The following is an 18,490-nucleotide window of genomic DNA, read 5'->3' on the forward strand; positions in this document are numbered from 1 at the left end:
TTCAGCTGGAAACTCATTCTGCGAAGCTCTTAGAGCAGCTGAAGATAGAGACCAATGGAGAAACATTGTTAGGAATATTGGAAGAAATCACGATCCTCAGTAATGGGAAAACGACAAGAGAGAGAGAGAGAGAGAGAGAGAGAGAGAGAGAGAGAGAGAGAGAGAGAGTACGTTTAAAGAGATTAATACACAGCTTAAAGTTTTTTATAAAACGTTTCTAGTATTTCTCTGTATTATATTCGATTTTCTCTTCTACAAAACGTACAAAACTCCCTCTGAACTATAAATACTCGCGTGGGAGCGACTGGCCTAACTAGTAAAAATATTTGATGGAAATATCATCATGGAAATATTAGATCCTCGAGATCAAAACCGACGCATCATCGCACACCGTCGAATGCTCTTTGAAATGCTCATTTTACTGAGTGCATCTGCATGCCATTATAATAACCCGAGGCGTTTACCGTTTGCAAAAAGTCAGATCGATTTTGGGGGAAATTCCCGCGGAAAGTGTAAATCATATAAACACGTTTTATAAGCATATATCGAAGAGGTTAATAATTGTTAAACGTAAAAGAACTATAAAGTACTTAATGCAGTTAAGAGATAGCAAAATAATTGTAGGCAAGCTACAATTACTATTTTTTTAATTACTAATTTTAATTACTAAGTTTTAATAACTTTTTGCCCTAAACGAAATAATACGCCTCATTTAAAATTTACATTTTTTCCACTTATAATATACAAAACCATATTTATATTATTAATTAATTGAAAAAGACTGTATGACTTGTACACACTTCTAAGTATAGACCAGGAAGGATCTGTTTTTAGGTGGATATGAGAGGTGGGATTCGGATATTTGCGGATAAAGTTAGGTGATAACTTCGTTAATTAATAATTCACTTATATGCTCCTTTTCAAATATTCCCGGATTAATAAAAAAAAAATAAAATATTTAAAAATTTCAAAAAATTTCGTATTTTTTTCTAATTTCTTTGCTTATAACTTTAAAACGATTCATTTTGGAACAAAGTCGTATGGGAATAAAACAAAGATAATTAAATGTTCTATCAGATACGATTGGTTAAAAATGTCTTAATTTAACACCCTTGCTGCAAAATAGCAATAAATATAAAATAAGGGGGCAAAACAAGCCTGTCCTTATTCAATGTTTTTCCATTATTTAGGTTACACTTGGAACCTTCCTAATTCGCATAGAAAATTTTTGTACTGTGCTAAAACCGTCCACCAAATTTCATTAAAATTGACTTACTAGATTTTGCATAATAATTTTGCAATCTAAACTTTTTTTTAATTAAAATTTTTTAAATCTTGCACAACAAAAACTAGAACATACAAATATTTGTCAATTTTTTTACATATAAAGAAGTACTTCACCTATCTAATGCACTTTACAGAATTGAAATCGGATTATTTAAGCAGCCTCAGCAATGTTTTAAAGTTATAAACAATTTTTTGGCTTATAAACAAATTAGTGTTGTGTCCGGGGGGGGGTGCTACGGGCTCCTTTATTTAGATGGACTTACCCAAGTTTTTTTATGTATTTTGACCCGTAGAACACGAATGTTTTTGGTAACAGTTGATCCGGATGTCGATAAGATTGTTATAAACAAAGAACTTGAGGAATTACATAACATCGATTTTTCGCAAAATAAAACATTTTTTGTATTTCTTGGGTAATTCTAAGCAAAAAATGTTCTTACAAGTTTTTTCGTATGATTCATAGTTTTCGAGATAAACGCGGTGGAACATTCAAAAAATCGAAAAATTGCAATTTTTGAACGAGAATAACTTTTGATTAAAAAATAAAATAGCAATTCTGCTGACAGCAGAAAGTTTAAGTCAAATTATACCGGTTTTTATTATTTGCATTGCTAAAAATTAATTTTTTTATTATTAAACAAAGCTATTTGTTTATAAGCCAAAAAATTGTTTATAATTTTAAAACGTTGCTGAGGCCCCATAAATAATCCGGATTTAATTCTGTAAAGTCTATTAGATAGGTAGAGCACCTCTTTATATGTAAAAAAATTAGCCAACTTCTAAATGGTCTACTTTTTGTTTAGAAAGATTTTAAAAAATTAGAACTTTTTTAAAAACATTTACATTGCAAATTTATTATGCAAAATGTATTAGGTCGATTTTACTGAAATTTGGTAGACCATTTAAGTAAGTTATAAGAATTTTCTAAGCGAATTACTAAGGTTCTAAGTGCCGCCAAACTGGTTAAGAAACATTGAATAACAACAGTATTCATTGCTACACAACATTGTATTTATTGCTATATTGCAGAAAAGGTAATACCTTAAGACATTTTTGACCAGTCGTATATCATACAAAACTCAATTATCTTTATTTATTTCTCTACGACTTTCTTCCAAAACGAACCGTTTTAAAGTTATAAGCAAAGAAAGCAGAAATAAATCGACGTTTTTCGAAATTTTTAAATATTTTAAATTTTTTATTAATGTTCCGGGCATATTTGAGAAGGAGCATAAGTCAATTATTATTACTGAAGGTGACACCTAACTTTATCTGCAAAAATCCGAATGCCACCATTAGATCCGATTACATCCGATTAGTCCTGGTCTAGTAGGTCACATAGTCACTTAGACCGACATATTATTAAGTGCCTAAACCTTTTTCAGTTTAATGGATGGGAAATAAAATACCATAAATTATATCGTCCAGCCCCTTATATCAATAACAGTTTTAAGGGCCTTCAACTTCAAATCTTAAAACATATGACGACAAAATTAATGAGTTCAGTCCAGTCACATCTTAGCGGTCGGTTGGGAAAGGTCAAACACACCCTCTCCGAGAAATAAGCACGCTCTTTACCGAAATAAATATATTATTGTCAGTTTGTTGTTTTACGTTTTATTTAATATTATTTTATTTGTTTCCATGGACAATAAAGTTATTACACGCATCCAATCACAACCACGGAGCATTGGTGACCCCGAGGTATTTACAACGACACAAACATTTAAAAAATAGTGTTGATAATATACTTTTGTCGGTTAAAAACAGTGAACAGTGAAAATGCCAGACAATGCCAATAATAGTGGTTCAGGAATTGATCGGATAGCAGTTAAAATCCCACCATTCTGGGCCAACTATCCCAAAATTTGGTTCCTGCAAATGGAAAACCAATTTCCTTTAGCAAATATTACAATTGACTTGACAAAGTTCAATTATCTAGTTGCTAATTTAGAAACAGCATATACATGGTGTTTCATTGGGAAACAGAAATACTTTAACGGTGAATAGAGGTCACCGAACCGGTTCTAGATATACTACATTTTTTGCCCTACTGACTTTTATAACCGAGTTACAGGGTGCTTTATCGATTTTGTCCATTTCTTTCCCAAGCCATAACTTTAGAACCACCCTGTATATTTTTTTGATATTTGGTACACATATGTCTCATTCAAAACCCAAACGACCGACATAGGTACTAACCATAAGAAAAATCCAGGTCCGGATAAACAACAATTATAAAGTAATTGTGAACTTAAAACAACACCCTGTATATTCAAATTTTGAAAATCTGTTTGCATATTTGAAAAGAGCACAAAAAAGTAAGTTTAATGGTTTGCTTAAATTTTTCGGCCAGACCATTTTATGACTTTAATTTTGAAATTATATTGAATTTTTTAAGAACTCTGACATTAAAAAGCAGGTATTATTAACTTTTAGTTATAAATTATTAAAGTTAATGAATAAATACTCATTTTAAAAATAATCAACACTTATTGACCATATTGGAACGACCCAATTACTAATGATAAGAAAAATTCAGGTCCGGATTAACAAAAAGATATAAAGTAATTGTGACCTTGAACCAACACCCTGTATATTGAAATTTTGAAAATTTGTCTGCGCATTTTAAAAGCAAACCATTAAACTTACTTTTTTGTGCTCTTTTCAAATATGCAAACAGATTTTCAAAATTTGAATATACAGGATGTTGTTTTAAGGTCACAATTACTTTATATTTTTTTGTTAATCCAGACCTGGATTTTTCTTATGGTTAGTATGTCGGGCGTTTGGGTTTTCATAAAAAAATTCATAAATATCAAAAAAATATATACAGGGTGGTTCTAATGTTATGACTTAGGAAAGAAATGGGCAAAATCGATAAAACACCCTGTAACTCGGTTATAAAAGTCGGTAGGACAAAAAATGTAGTATATCTAAATACAACCGGCTCGGTGACGTCTATTCACCATTAAATTATTTCCGTTTCTCAATGAAACACCCTGTATATCCGAAGTTAGGGACGTCATGGTATCACCACCTGCTACAGACAGGTATGTTAAGTTAAAAACAGAATTAATTAATAGACTTAGTGCATCACAGCAACAAAAAATTAAAAGACTACTTGAGCATGAAGAATGCTACTATGCATTCACGGTTTAGAGTTTCAGGAATCTGGCATTTTTTGCGAGATATTTCGGTTTCTTTTCAAGAGCTGCAAATTACAAATGTAGAAATTTTAATGCTAACAGCTACAAACCAAATTGCTCTGAATATGAACACCGAAACCTACTCTCATTTGAACCCTTCTCGCGGATTCTTGGCGTATACACAACAAAAAACTTGATATGAGTTATGAACGCTTAAGTTGAAAACAAAAGAAAAATGCCGTTCACATATCTAAAACTAAAATCTGGCAATTCTTCAAGACCGAACGCGACTCCGAGTGTCTTTTGTTTATTTCCTTCAGACTCAACTTCCCTATCGCTCCAATTCAGATAAGAGATAGATCCATAAATAGCGAGCAATAAGTAAATGGATAGGAGCATCTATTTGGACGATTGAATAATATTTGTACGGAATTGGGGTTACTGTGTTTAGTTCGGAGATTATTCAAACGAGTTGCAAACAGTCTTCGAATTTCGGTGGATTTTAGGAAAACTTACTTTATTATGATAGACTAATATTGTTACTGTTGCAATAGCATAACACAAATTATGTAAGGATTTATATTAACAAAAAAAACCGAAATTACAAGAGATTTTTCAATTTTCGATGAATGATGAATGTATTCTATACAACTTAAAATTTCCGACATCATTTTGCAATAAATTATTTTTGACACGAGTTTATACAAAAACCCAACATAGTTTTATGTAATATTGGGGGATAAAAGCTAATAGAAGAAATGAAAAACCTAATAGTAGTCCAGGAACCGAAGCTTTTTACCTCGCAATTTTTGCAGAATGGATCGATTTGCTTGGAAATTTGAGAATATGTAGTGGATAGTCCAAGGATCAAAATCTATATGATGCCGAAAGGCGCTTTTAACATGGAGGTAGTTGCCACCCCATCTCGACGGTGGAAATTTTTTATTATATTTTGACCACAAAAGTTGATAAAAATGTTCATTTTAAGCAAAAAATGTTCTATACATTTTTTTGAGAAAATTAATAGTTTTCCATTTATTCGCTATCGAAAGTGTTAGTTTTATATCGGAAAATCAATGTTTTTCGATAATACTCATTTACGATTCACTCAATTTTTGCCGTAGAAAAAATGGTTTCAAACCACGTTCTTGAAAATTAAATAACCTACAATTTCATATTTAAACATTTTTTCCTATCTCTGATGCTAATCTTTCTATTCTAAAGAAAATGGCATTTTTTACCAAACTACAAAGTTCGTTATTTATTTATTTAAGAAACAAACAGGCAAAGCCTAATTACATGTTTCTATATATTATTACAACGATTATTCGCTTTTAACTCCAGTTATTTAAAAACTAATCATTCTAGCCAGTCAAACTTTTAGCATCTATTAATAATACACAATTAAAGAATAATGAATAAGGCCAATGACTAAAAACATCGCTAACTAACATTATTATGCTTCCAATTGGATTTCTCCTTTTATTTTTTTCAAAAAAATATATTGATTTTTTAACCGTAACTTTTTTATTTTTTATCTTAGAAAGTTTGTTAAAAAATAATTTTGTAGGTTTTTACAAGATCTATATGTTTATTAATATTAAATCTTTTTAATATCATCAGTCACAAAAAGAGGTAACTTTGAAAAGGTTGGGGAAGGTGGTTTTTGCATGTTATTACAAGTTTTAATTGTCAATAGCTCACCCAATTTTTGTCGCAGAAAAAATTTTTGCAAACCACGTTCTTGGGAATTAAATATGCTACAATTTCATATTTAAACATTTTTTCGAATCTCTGATGCTAATCTTTCTGTTCTGAAGAAAAGGCCATTATATACATAAATAAAGAAGACCAAATAATTTTAATCACCAAATTTACATTAGGGTGGTGATTAGGAGGTTGCTTCCGATCACTTTTTCGCTGAAAAAATAGGGACTGAAATTATTTTCATTATAATTCACTTATTTTTGGAGCTAGAGACTTTTTTTATCTCTAGAGATAGATATTTTTAAATACTTTAAATTATAAGATGAAGTTTTGATGGAGAACAAGCCTACGTTCTTTCCGATGAGGCTCCAATAAGAGCCGAAAATCGCGATTCAAGGGACTGGACTGCGCTCCGTATTCTAATTGAAAAGTAGGATTGTTTTGCCTTCGCATTGCAACTGAATTAAAAATAAAAATTTTATTTTACTTTAAATTAGTTTGAACAAGCTACTTTCGAAAAATGCATAGTTTTCCGGTCTTTTGACTTTAAAACTACAATATTTAGCATTTGACGAAGAAAAGCTAACATATAATAAAGTGTAGCTCGATTACTATTGGTCTTAAAGAAAATTTAAAAAGGGTTTTGTTTATTTTTTAAAAGGTACATTTTTGTTAAGTAAAGTTGTTTTGTTAAAACGAAAACTTTTGGAGTTATTAGCAGAAAACTTATTAAAAACATTGATTTTTTCGATATAAAACATTATATAGCCAATAAATCGAAAACTATTAATTTTATTAAAAAAATGTATAGAACGTTTTTTGCTTAGAATGAATGTGTTTACCAACTTTTGTGGTCAAAATATAATAAAAAAGGTCCACCCCCGAGATGGGGTGGCAACCACCCCCATGGTAAAAGCGCCTTTCGGCATCATATAGATTTTGATCCTTGGACTATCCACTACTTATTCTTAAATTTTCAATCAAATCGTTCCATTCTGTAAAAATTGTGAGGTTTTGTCCTATTTACAGATTCATTACTTGGACTAGTCCAGAAACCAAAGCTTTTCACCTCGCAATTTTTACAGAATGGATCAATTTGCTTGAAAATTTGAGAATAAGTAGTGGACAGTCCATGGATCCAAATCTATATGATGCCGACGGGCGCTTTTACCATGAGGGTGGTTGTCACCCCATCTCGGGGGTGGAAATTTTTTATTATAGTTTGACCGCAAAAGTTAATAAATCCATTCATTCTAAGCAAAAAATTGTCCTTACATTTTTTTGATAAAATTCATAGTTTTTGATTTATTCGCTATCGAAAGTGTTAGTTTTATATCTAAAAAATCAATGTTTTTTGATGGTATACTCATTTACGATTCACTCAATTTTTGCCGTAAAGCAAATTCTATTAAACCAAGTTCTTGGGAATTAAATTACCTACAATTTTATATTATTCGTATCTCTGATGCTAATCTTTCTATTCTGAAGAAAATGGCATTTTTTACCAAATTGCAAACATTCGTTATTCGCTTTAAACTTCAGTTTTTTAAAAACTGATCATTTTAAGCCAGTCAAACCTCCAGATTCTATTAATAATACATAAATAAAGAAGAATAAATAAATCCAATGACTAAAAACACCGCTAACTTACAATATTATGCTTCCAATTGGATTTCTCCTTTTTTTTATATTGTCTTTTTAACCGTAACTTTTTTATTTTTTATCTTAAAAACTTCGTTAAAAGAGAATTTTTTAGGTTCTTACAAGATCTATTAATATTAAATCCTTTTAAAATTCTTAGTCACAAAAACAGGGGGCATTGAAAGGGTTGGTAAAGGTGATTTTTGCATGATATTACAAGTTTTAATTGTCAATAGCTCACTCAATTTTTGCCGTAAAAAATTTTTGCAAACCAAGTTCTTGGGAATTAAATAAGCTACAATTTAATATTTAAATATTTTTTCGTATTTCTGATGATAATCTTTCTATTATGAAGAAAAAGACATTTTTTACCAAACTACAAAAACTCGTTATTCGCTTTTAACTCCATTTTTTTTAAAACTAAATAATCATTCTAAGCCGATCAATCTTCTATTCTAGAACCTCTTATTAACAATACATAAATCAAGAAAACCAAATCAGATCAATGACAAATTTTAATTAGGGTGGTGATTAGGGGGTTGTTTACGATCACTTTTTTGCTGAAAAAAATAGGGACTGACATTCTTTTCATTATAAGTCACTTAATTTTTTAAGCTATAGATTTTTTTTATTTCTGGAGATACATATTTTTAAATACTTTAAATTAGTTTTAACAAGTTATCCTCGAAAAATGCATAGTTTTCCCGTCCTTTGACTTTGAAACTACAATATTTAGCATTTGACGAAGAAGAGCCCACATATAATAAAGTATAACTCGATCACTATTGGTCTTAAAGAAAATAAAAAAAAAAGATTTTGTTTATTTTTTCAAAAGGTACATTTTTGTTAAGTAAAGTTGTTTTGACAAAACGAAAACTTTTCGAGTTATTAGCAGAAAACTGATTAAAAACATTGATTTTCTCGACATAAAACTAACACTTTCGATAGCGAATAAATCGAAAACTATTAATTTTATCAAAAAAATGTATAGAACGTTTTTTGCTTATAATGAATGTTTTTACCAACTCTTGTGGTCAAAATATAATAAAAACTTCCACCCCCGAGTTGGGGTGGCAACCACCCGCATGGTAAAAGCGCCTTTCGGCCTCATATAGATTTTGATCCTTGGACTATCCACTACTTATTCTGAAATTTTCAAGCAAATCGATCCATTCTGTAAAAATTGCGAGGTTTTGTCCTATTTTAAGCTTCATTACTTAGACTAAGAATAATTTCAGAATGCCTATCGTGTAAAAACAATTGATTGTTTAAATTAAATCATATACCTAACATCAACAAACCACTAGCCTATTTCTTTCTTTTTTAATCTTCACGTCTTTGTCTCTATTTTGTTTGAAGTGAATATCAGTTTTGCTGATATTTGGTATGAACATGTCTCCTATACCTATACCGCTACATTATTCGCGCCGTGACATTATACAACGCCTTTTTTTATCAAACATTTCATATTTCCTCCCGTAATTACTCACGTCTGTTAGATATCGCGGCCAATTCAAAAGCAATCCAATGAGAGGATGAACGCGAAGGCAAACATCTCCGTTTTGCATCGACACTTCCTTCCTCCCGATTCCTTATCAGTACCTTGAGGATGAATGGCTGAGCTCTCCGGTAACCGTCAATATATCATCGCCGGTGACATGGAACTAATGCCGAAACGTCGCAACGTTCCTGCCTCGCGGATAACCTTCTCCTTTACAGGAGGAAAAAAATAAAAAGAGAAAGAAAAACATGCAGCGCGAGTCGTGCGATACTGTTTCCGGTCTGATTATCGTATTCAAAAAACCGAAACGTCGTTACCTGGCTGGCCTGGCAAGGCTTTTTAGGCCGGGTAGCTTTTTAATGTAAGTTAATTAGAAAGGAAATGTAAATTGGTTGAGGTATTAGAAAAATTACTTTTCTTTATTTTAGCTAATTAAAAATATACAGTGAGATGAGTATTCTAACATCTAATCTTATAAAATCCTAATGCGACACGTCGTGCAGTTTGTCCAGAACATTTGTCGATATGTAAACATTAAATTAATGACGTTTAATATACGTCCTTTTATTTTTGTAAGTCTTTTTTATAACAGCTCCTGAATGACTGAACCGATTTGGCTAATTTGAAATATTTGTAGATATCCAAAGATACAAAGATGTAGCCAGTAAAAAATTGAAAAAGATGGTGTATATTATATTAGGTCTCTATACGTAGCAGAAGCAGAGTTACCAGCTAATGAAAATATGTTCATATTCGGCAAATTCCAAGTCGAATATTTTAACGTGATATAACCAAAAAATGAAGCACTTTTTGGGAAAAACTGATTACAACTTTTTAAAGTGTTTAAAAAAAGCTTTATTTGTGTTTTATAAAAAAATTATAGCATCAAAAGTAAACAAGTTACGCTTAAAATAAAGTTGGTCCCTTTTCTTTGGTAAAAAAATCAGGAAAATCACCCCCTAATTAGCATCTCAAATAAACTAAATCGTTACCATTTCACAAGTTTCTTTTCAACAGTTTCAACAGTTTCTTTTCAACAAGTTTCAACGATTCACCAATCACGAGTGTATGCAAATTTATAATCTTAGCCAATTTTTGTCTTACAAAAAAACAAAAAAATACAAAAGATTTAGAAAAGCTAAGCCGACTTTTTTATTGTTTGAGATTTTTGTTATCTCCAACTATTTTTAAGTTATTTTGAAAAAATGCGTTTTTTTTTTTCAAAATTAAAATTTTTAAAAAATTTACTTTAAAACCAATTGTTTTCAAAAATAAGCACTTTAAATCGATGAAACTTACAGATCATATAAACACAACATAAGTAAAGTAACTTGTGAAGCGGTAACGATTAATTTCATTTAAGTTGCTAATTAGGGGGTGATCTTTACGATTTTTTTTGCCAAAACAAAAGGGACTAACTTTATTTTGAGCGTAACTTGCTTACCTACATTTGATGCTAGAAACTTTTTTATAAAAACAGAAATAAAGCTTTTTTAAACACTTGTTTAAAAAAGTTGTAATGAGTTTTCCCCAAAAAGTGCTTCATTTTCTGTATATTTCACGTTGAAATACTCTATTTGGAATTTGGTGAACATGAACCTATTTTTCATTAGCTATAACTCTAGTTCTGCTAGGTGTAGAGACCTCATGCATACGTCATTTTTTTTTACTTTTTTACGGGCTATATTTTTACTCAGAACATTTTTTTCGATACAATACTTACTTTTTGAATTATTTGCCAAAAACCGTCTAAAAACGTGGTTATTTTGTTGAAAAATGAACATGTTCACTCGCAAATAACTCGAAAAGTATTGACTTTGTGAAAAAAAGTTTATAGAACAAAAGTTCCTTAGAATTAATCAGTTTATCCATTTGCGGACTTATTTTGGACATATATTTTTTCATCCCCGAGCGGGGGTGGAAGTCACCCCTAGGGTAAAAGCACACATCGGCACCATATCACTTTTATTATTTGACATTTTAGCTATGCGTATGCTAAATTTCATGTCAATCCAAGCGGTTCTTTAAAATCTACAGCAAAAACCGTGAAATAATGTACTAAATACTGAAATCAAAATTGGACGGCGTTATGCAGAAAGCTACCAACCCTCAATATATCAGATATTGGGTTGGATGCATATTTGGACAACAAAATACGAGTTCTGCATTCTGTAAAAACCTACCACCTCTAGATTAATATATAACCTATAAAACTATAAAAATGCTAAGCCACATATTCAATTTATCTGATATTCTAATTTGCAGAAACCTACCAACCCACTTGGTAGTATACTTTTAATTTACAGGAACCTTCCAACCCACTTGGTAGAATTTTAATAAAGCGCCACTTGCATCCAAGTGGGTTAGTAGCTTTCTGCAAATATTGGGGATTTCCATTATAACTGTAGATCTAAATGTGCAGAAAACGTTTCTGTTGAAAGTCGAAAATATGAATTTGAGAGGTTTTGGTCGCTAAATTCATATGATGCCATGATGCTCAAACTAATTTTATTGCTGCTAGTGCATCCAAAATTGAAAAAAAAGGTCTTATGGTAGAAATATTGAAAAAAGGAAATTATCTAGAATTTATAAAATAAAGGACACAAAAGTGTGTAGAGAAATGTTTATAAATAGGTACTCTAAAGGTAACTGCATTTCGAGTAAACACTGCTTTAAAGAAATTTCATGGTCGGGCTCCTATTAGTGATCAAAGAGGTTTAAAACAGGGAGGCAAAAACAAATTAGCAGATGAACGAATTCAAGCAGTTGTTAGTCATATTAATAAAATACCTAAATACATTTCACACTACCGTCGGGAACAAACAGAGGCGAAATATTTACCACCTGGTATCACTTTACAACAAATGTATGACATGTACAAGCAGGAAGAAACCATTCCCGTAAGCATAATGTCATACAATAACATATTCTACACGAAATTTAATTTGAAAATTAAGCCATTAAAAAATACTTTTAAAATGAAAATAGATAATGAAAAGGATGAAGAAAAAAAGAAGAGATCAAGCAGGAACATACGAAGCATTTGCAAGTTGCAGAGGAGGCACAGAAAATGAGAAGAGATGATTTCAAGATAGTGACTGAACAAACAGATCAAGAGTGTTTAAGTTTGGCTTGGAAAAAACCCTACCGCTTCCCAGAATACCTACAGGCATCGTATTTTATAAGCGTCAGTTGTGGGTGTATAATGCAGGAATACACAGTGCTAAAGAAAATAGAGGATACTGCTACGTTTGGGTAGGCTGGAAGGGGCGACCAAGAAATAGGCTCTTGCCGTATAAAACATGTTACAACTAAATTAACTCCAGAAGTCAAACATTTTACGCTTTGGTGTGATTCTTGCGGTGGGCAAAATCGAAATATTAAGTTAATACTTATGCTTAAATCAATTTTGCATGAGACACGCACAAACCTAGAAAGCATTACCGTAAAATATCTGTTCTGGTCATTGTTTTTTGCCCAACGACACTGATTTCAGTGATATTGAGTCGGCTCTTAAACGACAGCAAAGAGTATATACCCCAAATGACTATATCGAGGTAATGCGTTCTTGTAGAAAGGAGAGACCATTGGTAGTAACCCAAATGCACGTCGAAGATTTTTTAGGCGTAATAAACATTGAGAAAAAATTTGCTAATCGCAAAGTGACCGAAGATAAAGAAAAAATTAATTGGTTGAAGATTAGGTCAATCAAAATAGAAAAGTCTGACCCATTAGGCTAATGATACAACAACACGATTTTTCACAACCGTATCAAAAAATTTCTATCAAAAAATCTTCTCGAGGTAGAACTGCTAACGAAGAAACCTTTAGCGATTTAATACCACTGTGGCCTAACGGGAAGCCTATCGCTGAGGCGAAATTACAAAATTTAAAGGAAATGATGCACCTTATTCCTGCTGATGCATTGACTTTTTATCAAAATTTGCAGGGTGCCAATGTAACTGAAGATATTGAGGGTTACAATGTCAATGTTGAAGATCTAGATTTTGAAGCGGATGAAGTAGATTAATATTAAAATTTATTAAATTAATACGTTAAGTATTCATATCCTTAACTTCCTGTAAATAAAAATTATTGTTCTAACTTTACTCTCGTTTTTATTTAATATTGTTGGTATTAATTTCCCACTTTGCAAAATGCAGAAACCTACCAATCCACAAAAATTTGCCATTTCTCTTTTTAATTTACAATTAAAATATTTAAACATGTAGAAAATACCAAAATATTTATCCACAGTCAAAAAAAAGTTACAAAGTAGTAGCAACATATCCTACAGATTTTTTAAATCAATAAAAACTTTAAACTTGAATATCTCAGTTTGCCACTATCGAGGGTTGGTAGCTTTCTGCATAACGCCGTCCAATTATAAATAAATGAAAATACTATTTCGAAGATAACCTAAACGCAGATAATGAAAATAACCAAAAAGACAATATTATCATACAGCAGAGCAGCACATTGAAAATCCGAGTTATTAGTTCAGATAAACTAAAAACAATAACGCGCTAGAGACGGAACTTCGGCAGAATTAATAAGTTTAATATGTAGTGGTTTTTAAAATATTTTTTAAATTTAAAAAAATTCATTGTACATTTTTTTAATACTACTTATAGTGTGTATTATGTAACATTTGTGACGACAATCTCAACCTAGTAAATCGTTTTTTTAGTACCTAATTTCACCATTGCACCTTTAATATTATTGTAGCATCCATGATGATGGAACTAATGCCGAAACGTCGCAACGTTCCTGCCTCGCGGATAACCTTCTCCTTTGCAGGAGGAAAAAAATAAAAAGAGAAAGTAAACATGCAGCGCGAGTCGTAAGATACTGTTTCCGGTCTGATTATCGTATTCAAAATACCAAAACGTTGTTACCTGTCTCGCCTGGCCTGGCTTTTTGGGCAGGGGGAATGCTGGAGCTTTTTAATGTAAGTTAATTAGATTGAGAATGTAAATTGGTTGAGGTATTAGAAAAATTACTTTTCTTTGTTTTAGCTAATTAAAAATATACAGTGGGATAAGTTATGCTCACATTTTCATTATGCGAACATTTTCAATAAGATACACTATAAATGCGAATAGTAATGTACAACCGATATAGGAATTCTGATACGTAAGAAAATATGAAGATAGGAAAGGGGGTAGCTCAACTTTGTATCGTCTCTAGAATACAACAGTGCACTTAAGCAGGCAAAGAAATTTAAAAAAATTAGTATATGATTATTAGTGTTGCCCAAAATCTTGGAATCTTTGTCTTGTTCTTGCGTTTTCGCATGGACGATGAACGATGACCATAAACAGGCCTTAAACTATGTTCCATAGAATATAAAAAGAAGAGGAAGACCAGTATTAGAATAGAGGGAAGGAATTAGAAGAATAATGAGAGATAGAGCCATAAATGAAGCATGAGCATGCTGAAATACCTCTCGTGACATGTTTGGTAAATCGTCCGATATTATAGTCTGTACCTTTCATATTGGCTGTTTGATGAGGTCTGAAATAACTTTGGTATAATGGCCAAACACAAAAGGATTTATTATTAATTTTCTTAGTTGATTGATTCTATAACTCAACATAATTCATTCACGAGTATTGTTGCTTCCCTACCCTCATCGTAGATAAACATCATCTTTGTGCAACTTAATGATATCTTCTTTATGTTCTCACCTTTAATACTCGAGGTTATTTTTATTTTAATTAATTTTATAATCACAGTAGAGTGATGTTCGTTACTGTTGTTTTAATTTCAACAAGTTATATACTGTTGGTTATATAACCAATAGGTACATATTGGTACTTCCTGTTACACTGTCAGTTTAGTCTTAACATCTTTCAAGATTTCCGTTACTATAATTAGTTGCCAACAACCGTTCAAAATGTGAAGAACGAACTCAACTCAAGTGAGGGTCAAATGGTGCCCGGGGCCTAATCATGTGATATCTAATACATCCATGTATATTATAATAATTCTAGTCAATGTTTACATGACTGTATAATTTAAAAGGGTTTTTACCCAAATATTTTTAATTTTGGTGGCTTAGCATGTTAGTATCCTATGAGTATAACCTATATCTTCTTTCAACCTTTAGCTTCAAATACACCGAGAGAACAATTTCTTTTCTCCTAAAACACCGATTTCTTTGAGCAATATTTCTTAAAAGTTAACATATCCTATTAACTTAAACATACCGGTTCACATATAAAGAAACGAGTTTTTTAAACACAACTCAATAATTTCTTACAGATAATTTCTTCAATACTAAGAAATGCATTAATGATTACGTTTAATTTTCTTATGCTAAAGTTTTTATTTCTTAAATTGAAAACTACAAATATTTTGCACTATAAGAAATATAATGTTAAGTTAATCCATATTTATATTTGTGAACAAGATATTTTCTTGCAATCAAATAAATGTTTTAAACCACAAGAAATAATTCTTCAGAAATACCCTCTGTAGTAACTGCGGTTATAAAATAAAAACTTTGTCATTAATGTCGAAATGTTACTGGCAAAGAGATTTTCTTCCACAAAAGAATTGCGCAGATTAACTATTTATGATTTAGTCGTCAGTGTTTGTCAAGATGGCGTGATATGTTCATGTTCATATAGATGGATGTTGGATTTATTGGTGTACTTTAAAAAAATTAACGGATATTTTGAAGGTACGTACATATATAGGTATTAAATAAAAGTAAATTGAGTAATTTAAGATGTAATAATAATATTGTTGCGTATCCGAATGGTTAAAAAAGAATCATAATAGTATCTTTATATGCTTTTTAGGTATAATGATGGACGACTCTGAAATAAAGGAGCTTATTATTCTAACTGGGAAATATGCCACAATTTAAAACTGGGACAGAATGATATAATATATAGCTTCAGAACAATATTAAGAAAGGAGTTATTAACCAACTGCGGGGCCTTCCAGAAATGGTAGAACTTCATACATGTAAATACCTTTTTAAAAATGTGTATACTTATGTATCAACTATAATAGGTTTCTTGAATGTATCGTCTTCTATAAAAATATACAATACAACGCTATATCAAACATGGCGGGTGCAACGCTGAGGATTTTTTCTGTTAATTTATTTGAGATAAAGAAATCAGTTAGTCTAAAAGAAATGTATGTTTATGGTTAAGAAATGTTATTGCCGAAAACCGTGAATTAGTTAATATGTATTAAATGACTTAGATGTAAACTAATAATACTTTCCCGTAATAAAATTTCTTAATGATTAGGTATGCTGTCTCTTTTAGATTATAAAAATTAAGAAAATTACATATTATTATGCCTGCTTCAATGTTTTACATTGAGTAAGTTTACTCTTTCTACATAACGATTTTGTTTTAGTGAATTGCTGGTATACAAAGTGCTATTAACAAAAGAAGGAAAATTTGAGGAAGTTGGATTTGCCTCTCCATCCTTTTATTGTTGTTTAGAAGCTAGTGGTTTAAGAGTGGGGAAAATATTTGTATGTAATAATAACGTTTTATATCTTGTTTTATTAATAAATAATGATTTTACCTTAACACAATGATTTATTTCGCCGTATGTAATATCACTTTATTTTCAAGAAATATTAACTTAACTCTTAATATACGTTTATCTCTGCGAAATATATTTCTTAACATTAAATTAATTAATTATTAATAGTAAAATAATAATATTTCTTACTAAGAAATATTATTGCTCAGAAAGAATATTTTTCTAATGTGTAGAAATATATTTTTATGACTAATAAAATTAACTAACATCAAGTGTAAGTTCTTTCTGATAAATGGGTTTGAAGTTTGCCAGAAAGTGATAGTTCAATCATGTGTAAGATATATTTCTTTGGCTATAGTAGAATTTATTTGAAATATTTTAGAAAATTATATCTTACATACAAAGATATACTTCTTAGGCAATATGCCAAGTCGATCTTTCTTAAATATTAATAAAGTTTCTTTATGTCAAGAATTTTTTTCTCTCGGTGTAATAACCTTCAAATAACCTTCTAATTTTGCTTTAACTTATTAGGTTATACTTATTTTAGGTCAGCACTGATGATGATCTGTAATCAGATCGAAAACTAGTTCTGCTTTTGTGCTGCAGCCCTTATTAGGGAATTTTAAGAAATATACTTTTTAAAGAGGATTTTACTTAAATAATTTTTTTGTGATATATGGCATACAGCCGGCTACAGGAAAACCTTTTCCTTGTGGATTTGATATGTTTCATAGCATAGAAACTTTCCACTATATTATGCAATATGCCTTATTGTTGAGAACCTAGAAAATAGGTCACTGACCATTCTATTGAATTTTGAGTTTAGGAGAACAAAATGCTTTAATGAGGATAATATTTACATTTACAAACACGTATAAATACAAAATTTGATCCAGAGGAATCTAAAGAACTCTCAAACCAATAAATTACTTGGATCTGCGTTTATTGGTTTCCGCACACTAAAACAAATAAGAGATTCCAAAAACCTTTCAATCCTTACCTTAACACCTCCGTGCCGTGACATCAAAAAACACTCCACATTCATATTTACTCGGTAATACCAGAGACACTAAACCGAAATTTTCTCTCCACAAAAACGGGCCATTGTTTCTGTTACGCACCTCCAAAGATCCTCGTAAGTTTCTCCAGGGAGACGTCAAATTATAACGAACATATTTCTCAATTTCTCGCCCATACCTCGGTGATGTTAGGACCTTTAACTCAGTGCCGGAGGAAGGGTCGGCCCTGGGGAGACTTAATTCATGGGAGTGCGGTTTGGCTGTATAATGGAAGATCAAACAAGGAAATGGGATCAAGTGGATTGTTCGTTTTGAAGTAAGTATATGTATTATATGTTTGTGTTACAAGGTTGTATAGGTAAGTATTGTTACCATCCTCAAATGTAGTATAATTAAAATAGATAAAGAAAAAAGAAGAATAACCAAAAATTATAACAATTTGTTATTTCTACATGTAGATTGTAAACAGATGAGTGAATTATATTCCCATATGTTTTTTTGTTTGTGTTACAAGTGAGATGGACTTATTAAGGACTTATATGAGTGAAATAAAATTTAGGATAGTATTAGATTTAAGGTACGTATAATAAAAAATTAGTCTATTAGCAAATATAATTAGTCTATTAGCTTAGAAAGTAAATTTACTATACACTATTCTGTGGATA

This window comes from Diabrotica virgifera, chromosome 9 (genome assembly GCF_917563875.1).
Source record: "Diabrotica virgifera virgifera chromosome 9, PGI_DIABVI_V3a".
Classification (NCBI taxonomy): domain Eukaryota; kingdom Metazoa; phylum Arthropoda; class Insecta; order Coleoptera; family Chrysomelidae; genus Diabrotica; species Diabrotica virgifera.